The sequence below is a fragment of the Pteropus medius genome, unplaced genomic scaffold, assembly GCF_902729225.1.
Source record: "Pteropus medius unplaced genomic scaffold, Ma_sr-lr_union100, whole genome shotgun sequence".
NCBI lineage: Eukaryota > Metazoa > Chordata > Mammalia > Chiroptera > Pteropodidae > Pteropus > Pteropus medius.
This window is the reverse complement of record NW_024349800.1, coordinates 25402438-25413059: the sequence shown is the minus strand read 5'-3', so window position 1 is coordinate 25413059 and position 10622 is coordinate 25402438. Positions and strand designations below refer to the sequence as shown.

The 10622-nt window shown below is 40.3% G+C and overlaps 1 pseudogene; it reads right to left on the bottom strand.

Annotated features, from left to right (window-relative positions):
- Window positions 1-572: 572 nt before the first annotated feature.
- Window positions 573-691, bottom strand: LOC120622255 (uncharacterized; annotated as a pseudogene).
- Window positions 692-10622: the final 9931 nt, after the last annotated feature.

The window sequence follows — 10622 nt, the reverse complement described above, 5'->3', positions numbered from 1 at the left end:
GTATTTGTCCAGTTTTAGGAAGAATCCTGCTAAGTTAGTTTAGCCAGAGTCCTCCATCCTCGATATCTGTTAGCCAGACGGTTTAGCCAGAATCCCCACTTAACACTGATGTTTCAGTAATTTTCCATCCACTGACCCACACACCCCGCTCCTGGGTTATACATTCCCACATTTCCTTCTTGTATTCAGAGTTGAGCCCAATCTCTCTCACCCACTGCAAATCCCCACTGCAAATCCCCATTGCAGTAGTCCCTACACCTACCACAATGGTCCCGGATAAAGTCTGCCTTACTGTTTCTTAACAAGAGCCATGAATAATTTTTTCTTTAACAAAACTTTGATCTTGAAGTCACAATGAAAGCAGTTGGAGAGAGAGAAAGATAAAGAGTCAGGCTGATATTGGAGAGGGCTGGTCAGCAGGGAAGCCCAGGGTTCAGCCAGAGATACACTTTGTTGGCGGCCAGTGTCCATCCTGATTAGCCAGCACTGGGTCTTTCCACCACTGCCACATAGTGAGGAGGTTCCTTAAGAGACAGGTTTTTTGTTTTTTTTGTTTTTCAGTTTCTTCAAAACACCTACAGCACCTGGTCTTCCTAGGTGGTCTCCCATCCAAGTACTAACCAGGCCCAACTCTGCTTAGCTTTTGAGATCAGACGAGATCGGGCATGTTCAGGGTGGCATGGCCATAGACAAGAGACAGGTTTTGACTGTGGAAGCCTGGCTAGTCCAATCTGAAAGGCAAGAGGAGATATGCTCTGGCCTAACTGCTCTCAGGGTAGATACCTCTTTGTTTATTTTGATTATTACTAGACTAGAAAGGGCGACTGAGATCCAAAGAACTCTAATAAAGGAAGATGAGATTTCCAAGAACAGACTGGAAGGATCTACCCCCCCGCCATCTAACAACCAGGGAGTGCAGTTCCATGAAGCTCTTGAGAAGTACCCTCTTCAAAGGTCAGATAAAGAGTCAACAGGTTTAATTGGGGAATCGCCCTTTAAAGACTACAACTGTTATACCAGGTATTCATGTAACTATGGCCAGGTTTGAGGGGGAAGGTCTGGGAAGATGGGCATAGAATGCTTCCAGCATTACTAGTGAGTTTCGAGGTGGCTCAATTGCTATAGGAGAGAATGCAGGCATGGCGTGTGCCTTGAGGGAACATACCCAGGAAACTTTAGGAGGGGGACTTTCAAGGAAGATACAAGAAGAGGAAATGAATTGTAGGCGAACCAGGCGGGCCAGTGGTAGAGCCCAGGCCTGGAGTAGCTATCGGCCCAGCAGGACAACACCATCCATGAAGCTCACTCGCCCAGGGAGATAAACTAAGGTGGACAACATCTGTCAACAGCCATGTTTTTGGCATGCTCAGAACTTTATAACTTCACATTGCTCACTGCGGTCCACAAGACAGACTATAAGGAGTACATCAAAAAACAAGTGCTGACTCAAAAGCAAAGGGAAATAAAGAGGAAAACACTAATTGGTACAGCAAATGGTGCTGGCTGATGTGATAAAAAAGGAAATGATCAATTTAAGAAGCAAGTTAAAATGTTAAAAATGTGGCTGAGTCTTCCTAAAAAGAGAAGTGGAACAACAGAAGCAAACATAATCAATGTCCCACTTCAGTGAAAAAGATGGGACATAAGAAGAGCCTCTGCTGCCTTTGACTCAGCTTTAATACCCAAGAGAAAGGAAGTGCTCTGAGGACTAGCACATAGCAGAGGTGGCTGTCCTCACCAGCCCCAGAGAAGAGCCTCAGAGACACCAGCACAAACAAATACGTACTAAGAACCTTCCACATGTCAGGTACTATTCTAGGCACTGGGAGTACAGCAGTGAACAAAGACCTCTGCCCTCATGGAACGTATATTCCATAGCAGCTTTAGCTGAGGAATCCACTGTGAGTCATTTTCCAGATTAAACAAGTGAGGACACTGCTTTAAAAGGCAGGCCTTACAGGCCTAAGACATTCCAGGTAAGAGGCAATGGCTCTTAGAGGGTCTCAGAAAAGCTTATAGCTAAATATTCAGGGGTTTTCACCCACAACTTTGGTTGCTTGACATCTTCCACGGTGGGAGTATTTATATCAAAGAAATTGGCAAATTCTATATAAATCAGGGCTTATTTTTCCCCCTCAGAAAGCCAGCACACCATTGCAATGACTGCACACAAGAGGAAATGTGAGTGTGTCCTTGAGTTGACAGAGACACAGGGGAAAGAGATAGTAAAGGGTTTTAAATATACAGAATGAGGAAGACAGAAGCTTTCAGTAAATCCTGGAGCACCATTAAAAATCTCTGAATTTCGAAAGAGACAGGGAAAGTTTCAATTTTCAGATATGATACGATAAACCTAGGCCATAAATAACCTCTTGATGAAAGACTATGTAAAGTTCACAGGTCAAAACTATAGAAAACTAACATATAGGCTGAGAAGTATTCAGACAAGGTGGATATCAACAAGATTTTCTTTCATGTTTTCTCAGTGCTCCCTCCTTCCCTCAAATACTGCTAGGCCTCAGCCAGGATCTTCACTGGCAGGTGCCAATTTCGTGTGTATGTCCTAGAATTCCAAGAACTTTTATTTTGATCAAAGTAGACATTCATCATGATTTTGGGCTGCCGATCATCTGACCTTCTTCTCCCTCCTTAAGTGTCTTGGTGGGAGGCAGAGTCTACCTCCTGTTATAAAAGCAAAAAATGCCACTTACTTTCCCAGTTTCCCTCACAGCCAGCCATGTGACAGATGTGCAGCCACATGACCAAGGCTCAGTCAGTGATATACACCCAGCCTGGACTTTGAATCCTGACTAAGAGATGCCCAAACGCAGGCCCAAGAGACAATTCCCCATGACAATGGGCCCACAGCCTGGATGCTGACCACAGTGTCTTCAGGGGACCAGTTTATAGGTCATTCTACTCAAGCCAGATTTTCCAGTCTTCCCTGCAATTTCCCCAACTGCCCAAAGAACTATCAATAAATTCCTTCTCTGCTGAAATCAAGTCAAGTTGGTTTCTATAGCTCACAACCTAGGGTCAGGACCAATATAATTGGTCTAAATGCCCAAGAAGCCAGCATATTTACTCACGTTTTCTGAGTTTCTTGGGGTGGACCTGGTGCTGGGTAATCTTCTATGTCCTGTTAACCCTTTGGACTCTAAAAGTAGAACATACAAGAGATAGTGGCTGTAACAGCTGAGGTCACCACTCTTCCCAGGCACCGAATGGGACCCCTGGGCTGAGGCTGAACGGGATGAGAGTTTGTGGAGGAGAAAACTGCTGACACCCATTCTGACAGTTTTGATGCACATGGCAGGCAATGACACCTCCTAACAGCTGCCTGGCTAATGGGATTGTAATATGACTCCCAATTTTAGAAAGGTTAACATGTGAAAAAAAAATTCACATCTTAAAATTAATGAAATACTGTAATGGAAGAAGGTAATTTGGGACACTTCAGTTTTATTAGCATTGCATCACTGCCAAACATTGTATTGTCATATGTTTATATTGTCATTTGATCCTTTGTATATCTTCTGGTAAACCAGTTGGACAATACAGCTGAGCAAATATAAGCAGGAAAGAGGATAGTGATGAGTTTTCACCCTAGGATGCAGTTAGCACTGATAATTTAAAGAACTGTGCTGCTCCCATTACAGAGCCTTCTTGGAGTCAAGGCTAAACTACTCATCAGTGGTTGAAGGAGGGACTCAAAGGAGCAGTGGATGTTAGGGGATGAAGTGTGGAGGTTAGCCTCATAAAGGCGGGAGCAGGACAGCAGGCGTCTAATCCTCACCTCAGGGAAGTTCACTACCAGGACAATAGAGTTATCTCTTTCCCTCTCTCCATCCCTTACTAACCATGTGCCAGTCATGTTCTGATTGCCCATTCCCCACCCTTTTCTAACTGCTACAGACAGCATTCTCTGGCTTCCTATGGGTTTGGTCCATGGGAGGGAGTTTAGAAGGTGGGAAGAGCAAGTAGGCAGAATATTTATCCACCCTCGGCACAGACTGCCCCCACCCTCCAGGCAGTAAGGGCCATAGTTTAGACACTGGCTCTTTTCCTCTGCCACATTCCTGTTGGGCAGCGCCTGTACTTGGGCTACAGCTCTCACTAAGTGCTGGTAAGAGCTCCCTCCACCTCTCCCTATTAGAATGTCCCTGTATGTAGTTCCTGGATGCTTGTACATTCCTTGTAGGTACCCTTGACCTTGCCCATGCCTCTGCAAATAATCCCTTTGCCATATTTCCTTAAATTACCTCTTTGAGTACACGATTTGTTTCCTGATGAAACACTCAGTCCTTTCCCCAGGAGGAGTGACTTACAGATAGCTTGGGTGCCTTTCTCATCTCTTCCTTTCTGGATCTGTGCCCCCTGCAGCAGCCACTCAGTCCTCTCTCCTATATGACACAATCTTATTGCGCCAGGTTCAGTTTCTGCAATAGGGAGGCCCGCAGTGGGGACCAATATGTTAAATTCAGGAAGTAGATAATAAAAAGTCTAGTTTTGCCTACAGATCAAAGCTGTATTCTACAATCCAGTGTAACTGATAAAAATGTTGACATTTTGATCCCTAAGATCTATTTCTCAGTTGGTTCTGAACCCAGAAGATAGGGGGCATTATTCATTGGTCTCCTTAAATCCCAACAACCACTCTCAAATTTATATCTTCAGTTTCAAACCCACATGAGACCTGTCTTATTGTTTCTTAAGCTGCTCAGATAGATCATCCACCCAAACATGCCCTATTTTATTCCGCTGCATTGCTTTCTACCCAACTGCTCATGCCAGAAACCTGAAAGCCATTCTTGACACCTTCTTTTTCACTCTTATATACACACATGAATACTGTAGAGCCTGTCTGTGAACAAATTATTAGACGATTCACTGGTCCATCATCACTGTTATAACCTCGGTACAAGTCACCATTAACTCTTGCTTGGCCCATAGTGACAGCTTTCTAAAAAGTTTTAAGATGGAAGCAAACTAAAGAGACAAAAATTAGCCCATTTTCTACAGTCTCAGATGTGTCCTGAAGCTTCCAGTAAGTCCAAAATACCTTAGAAATATTCATTCTAGTTTCAAAGGGCTAGAATTTAGCCCTTTTTCTAACAGTAAGTGACATTTTTAAATGTCAGCACCTAACTAATGTATACAGGCCTTAAACCAACAAAAAAAAATAAGTGTTCAAGTGTTTGGAGCCATGGGAACCATGAAGGGTGATGCTCTCTATTTGTTCCAGATTTGAAAGTGTTCCCTAGGATGAAGAATGAGCTAAATCTGGTGGCTGTAAATAACACATCACTGTCCTAAGATTACATAATAAGGAGAATACCTTTGGCCCAAGGATCCTTCAGGGCTCTCTGCCCAAAGCAATTGCTACTCCAAGTTGAACTGTGTACCCCAAAAAGATATGTTCAAGTCTTTATGTTCAAGTCTTAAGCCCTAGTACCAATAAATAGGATCAGATTTGGAAACAGGCTCATTGCAAATGTATTTAGTTAAGATGAGGTCATATTGAATTAGGGTTTGACTTGTATCCTTATAAGAGGAAAAGAAACACAGACACAGATACAGAGGAAGACAGCCATAAGAAGACAGAAGCAGTGGTTGGAGTTATGCTGCCGCAAGCCAAGGAGCACCTAGGACTACCAGAAGCTAGAAGAGGCAAAGAAGAATCCTCCCCCAGCAGCTCTGGAAGGAACACGGCACTACAGCGTCTTGGCTTCAGATTTCTGGCCTTTAAAACTGTGAGAGGATACATTTCTATTGTCTTAAGCTACCCAGTTTGTGGTACTTTGTTATGGAAGCCCTACAAAACTAATAAACCAGCCTTTAGGAATTTAGTACTCTACAGCAGGCAAACTATGGTCCATAGGCCACATCCAGCCCACTGCCTGTTTTTATACAGCCTGTGAACTAGGAACTCTTTTTTTTTTTTTTTTTTTTTTTTTTTTCAGAAGAACTTTTGATATCAATTTGAGTATCCAGAACACTAACTTGAAACAAAATTAAGTGAAATGTTACCTCCCAAAAAAGAATTCCATTCTTCTCATTAGCATACATGTGTTACAAAAAAAATCATAGTCAATTATTACTATATTTTAAATTTCATCATTTAAAAATGTGTGGAAATTTATTTTCTTGTTATATGAGTACCTACATAATATCTATGAGTTTGCTTCTTGCAAAACCTAAAATATTTTCTACTTGGCCTCTTACAGAAAAAGTTTGCTGAATTCTGCTCTACAGGAATCACAGGATCATCTTCTCATTAAGCAGCAGTGAAAACATTTTAATTATGATAAAGAGGCTTGGTTTTTTATGTATTCATTTTACATAAACTTTTTTCTCATGTTACTATTTGAAATAACAGCTTTAACAAGATATAATTCACACATCCTATAATTCACCCATTCAAAGCAATCAATTCAATGGTTTTTAGTATATTCAGAATTTTATAATCATCATCACAATCAACTTCAGAACATTTTCAGGACTCCAGAAAGAAGTTTCATACTCACTGTACTCATTAGTTCCCAAGCTCTTCCAGCCCTAGGCAACTACTAATCTACTTGCTATAAAATTGTCTATTCTAAACATTTTCATATAGAGTTGACCCTTGAACAATGCAGGGGTTAGGGGCACAGTCAAAAATCTGCATATGATGTTTGACTCCCCCAAATCTTAACTATTAATAATCTACTGTTGACCAGAAGCCTTGATAACATAGTCAATTAACACACATTTTATATATTGCATTATATACTTATTCTTACAATAAAGTAGACTAGTAAAAAGAAAATGTTAAGAAAATCAAAAAATATATTTATAGCATTTATTGAAAAAATGTGCGTGTACATGGACCTGCGCACTTCAAACCCGTATTATTCAAGGGCCAGATGTACATTTTTCGTGTTACTTTTCTACATTTGCTTTGGTTGATCTTAATTTTTATTCATTTTCTTTCCATATTTTATGACAAAAACAAAAAAATACCAGAAGTGTGAGCTGTAGAAGGCTTAGATTTCTCTGACATCCCTTTCCCACCATGAAACTGAGCCCACAGATATGGCCCCTCTGGCTGCATGTCCTATGTAAACGAAAAATGTCCTGGACTTTCCTTTACAGAAATGTGACAGGGCTAAATGTCCTAAGGTCAGGACACTATAACCCAGTGCACAGGGATCTTAAACCTCCCAGTTTGTAGTTTTTGGAATTGTGACGTCAGAAATAAGCCCAAATACCTGTCATTGATTGTTGGTAATATGAATCTCTGAAATAGGAAGAAAAAGTGGTAAGAAGAAAATTACTTATACAAATTGCCCTTGAGAAATATGGCACAATCTTTAAATATTTCATATAACTAAAGTGAAGTTCTTTCAGAATCAAGTTTTAAAAATCTTATTTGGCCTCATCCACTAATGATTTGCTTTTATTATTGGTAATAAGTCCTCTGACTGGAAACCACCTCTTCACCTTGCTTGCCATTGTAATTAGCTATAATGACTCCTAATGGGCCCTTGGGTTTTTTTTCCTTACTCATTAAAGAGCCATAGCATTTAAATCACCTCATCCATTGTTCCGGTTATCTATTGCTGCATAACAAACCACCCCAAAGCTCACTGGCTTAAAACAAGGATGAATTTATTATCTCTCACGGTTTCTGTGGGTCAGGAATTCAGGAAGAGCTCCACTGGGTGGTTCTGCCTTTGGATATCTCATGTAGGTGCAGTCAGTGGCAAGAGCTAGAAGAGAGCACTGAGTGAGCTTGAGGTGGCTGGGCAACTCTCTTCATGTCAAGGGGCTTCTCCACGTGGTCTGTCTGCATGGGTTAGCTTATGCTTCCTCACAGCATGGTGGTCTCAAGGTGGTAATACTTCTTACACAGTGGCTCATGGCTCTAAAGCAGGATCCAGCAAAGCAGGCAGAATGCGTACCACTTTTTATGACCCAGTCTGGAAAGTCACATAATGTCATTTCTGCCATTCTTTACTGGTCAACCAGTCACTAAGATTTGGCCCAGATTCAAAAAGAGGGGCCACAGAATTCACCTCTTCATGGGAAGAGGGTCAAGGAATTTATTGAAAGTTTTTACGACTGCTGTTATTTATGCAGAAGACATTCTTTGGTTTATGCAATAATTACTTTGGTGAGAGACATTATTTCTCTCTTCCTTTTACTTCTTGATTTCTCCTCTTTCCTGCTGGTCCCCTTAAAATATTTGTAAATTAAAGAGTTCAGCTCTAAATAGTTTACTTGGGACTTATGTGTTCTGTAGATAAATTCTTGCACCAGACCCAAATATTTCCGGCTGTTCTGTTCTACTCTGCTTACTTCCTGTTTGGTTGACTTATTTCCTGTACTCTTGTCAAAGGGCTTTGTCAAAGTAGTAAACTTCCATTTTGGCCTAGGCACTGTGTTCTATTTCTGAATCTGCCAGTGGTCTTGAGCAACAGAATGCATAGAGTAACTGTTATAATACAGGAAGTGAAAATTAAAATATGCCTTAATATTAATAGAATGCCCATTTTAAGGAAATACATATTTTAGTAGAGACTATTTTCCAGGAGCTGAGAACTCAGTTCTCAGTGGTCAACTACTCTGGGCCACGGGTTGGACCACTGAAGATCTAGCCCCAAATATCTTATTTCCAAGTGATTATAAGCCTAGCTAGAATTCTTTTAGGGACAGTTCTCTCTCTCTTAAATTGTTTTGGCCTGCAAACACCACTAACCACAACTAAACTGGTTTAAACCATGAGGGAATATTTATTATCTCATATAACAAGGATTCTGAAGTGGTATAGTTCCAACTCAGCAGCTAACTATGTCATCAAAAACTCAGATTCCTTCTAAATCTTTCTGCTTTAGTATCTTCAGCATGTTGGCTTTATTTTTAACTCATGGTCCTAAAATGGCTTTTATAGTTCTATTGTTACATGCAGACACAGCAGTCCAGGGAATTCCTGGGAGTCTCTTTTTATGAATGAAAAAAACTTTATTCTAGGATCTCACCAGCAAATTTCCCCTCCTGTTACATCGGTCAGAATTTTATCATTCCTAAACCATTCTCTGGCTGGAGAATGGGATCACCGTGATTGACTTAAAGATACACTTAGCATTTATAGCAGGGTAGACTACCCAGACAAAATCATCATTCTATTAAAAGGGGGAAAGGGGAGAAAAAATGATAAACAAGGGGCCTTTTAATATTTGGATTTACTGTAATACAGAGGGAGAAATTCCCATCCCCAGAAGTTTCTAGATCATTAAATGGCACCACAATTGATATAGTTGTTCAAAGCAGAAACCTGACGATTCTCCTTATCTGCATCTCCCATTTGTCAAGTTCCCAAAGCCACCGATTAATCCAAGTACTTATCTTCCCTCTCCTCTATTATAATTATTTTCCCTACTAGAAGCCTGCCTCTAGTTTTACAGTTCCCGCAATCCATCTTTTACAGTTGAGAGGGTAAGATTTCTCTCATGGATTATCAGGGTGTTCTCACTTGAGCACAAATGCTATAAATGGAGCTGGATGCCACTTTTACTGTCCACTTCCTCCAACACGTGAAATTTGTTTTCTGACTGCCCAAGTATGAAAGAGTTCTAGTGCAAGGGGGTTCAAGAGACAGATGTGAAACTGAGGACAGTAGAGGAGATGGGATGGCATCTGTTGCTACCATCAGCCTGATGAGAGTTTAGAGTCACAGCAGAGTGTTAGAGCCAAAAGATAAAGGAATTGTATTCCTGATAGATTCTGTGAGAGGCTTTGAGCACAAGTAGTCCTTTTTGAAGCCTCAGTGACGAAGTGTGACATAGTGTTAAACGAAGGGGAGGTCTTCTGGGCTCAGCAGAGCAGGAGAGAAGATTCCATGATCTATTGTGTTCTGTCTCTATTGCAGCACTACCTACCTTATCCTGAAATGGCAGATCTGTGTCTCCACTATAGTCCTTGATAATGGGACATAATTTCTCCAATTTCTCTTTTATATATCTAGTGTTTGGTAGTGTTAGGAACGTGGTAAGTACTTAACCACTAATTCAACATTTATTAATTTTCATTTATATATAGAGCAGCCAACAACCACTTAGAGAAGTGATGTGTTTAAGATCATATCAAATGTCTGAGGCAAAAAAATGTATTAAACATATAACCAGTAATATGAAAGTATAATTTTATAATTTATAATATTGTTCTATCACTTTTAATAAGCACTAAATGTGTAGGTTTATTATGAAAATGAAAAAGTTCCATTCAGACTATGCAAAATTAGTTTAATATATTTTTGAATCGATTAGTTTATAGTTTGCTGTAAAGATTAGATGAAATATTTAGATTATTATTAAAGTTAGGCTTGTCCTCAATCTCAGTTGTTAGATAACAAAACATGCCTTTTTTTCCCATGCAGTAATTTAGAAAGCCCAACCCGCTCATAATTTCCTTTTTTTTCTAACTTTCTTACTCCACAGTCACACAAAATCTGTTTTTTAACCTCATTAAGACCTACTTGGAACTATTCCCAGTTTCTTGGGATATCCATTCTCTAGCCAACTTTCTTCCTTAAAGAGGTTGGTACAAAAACTATGTAGCCACACAGGAAAATGCGAATAGTA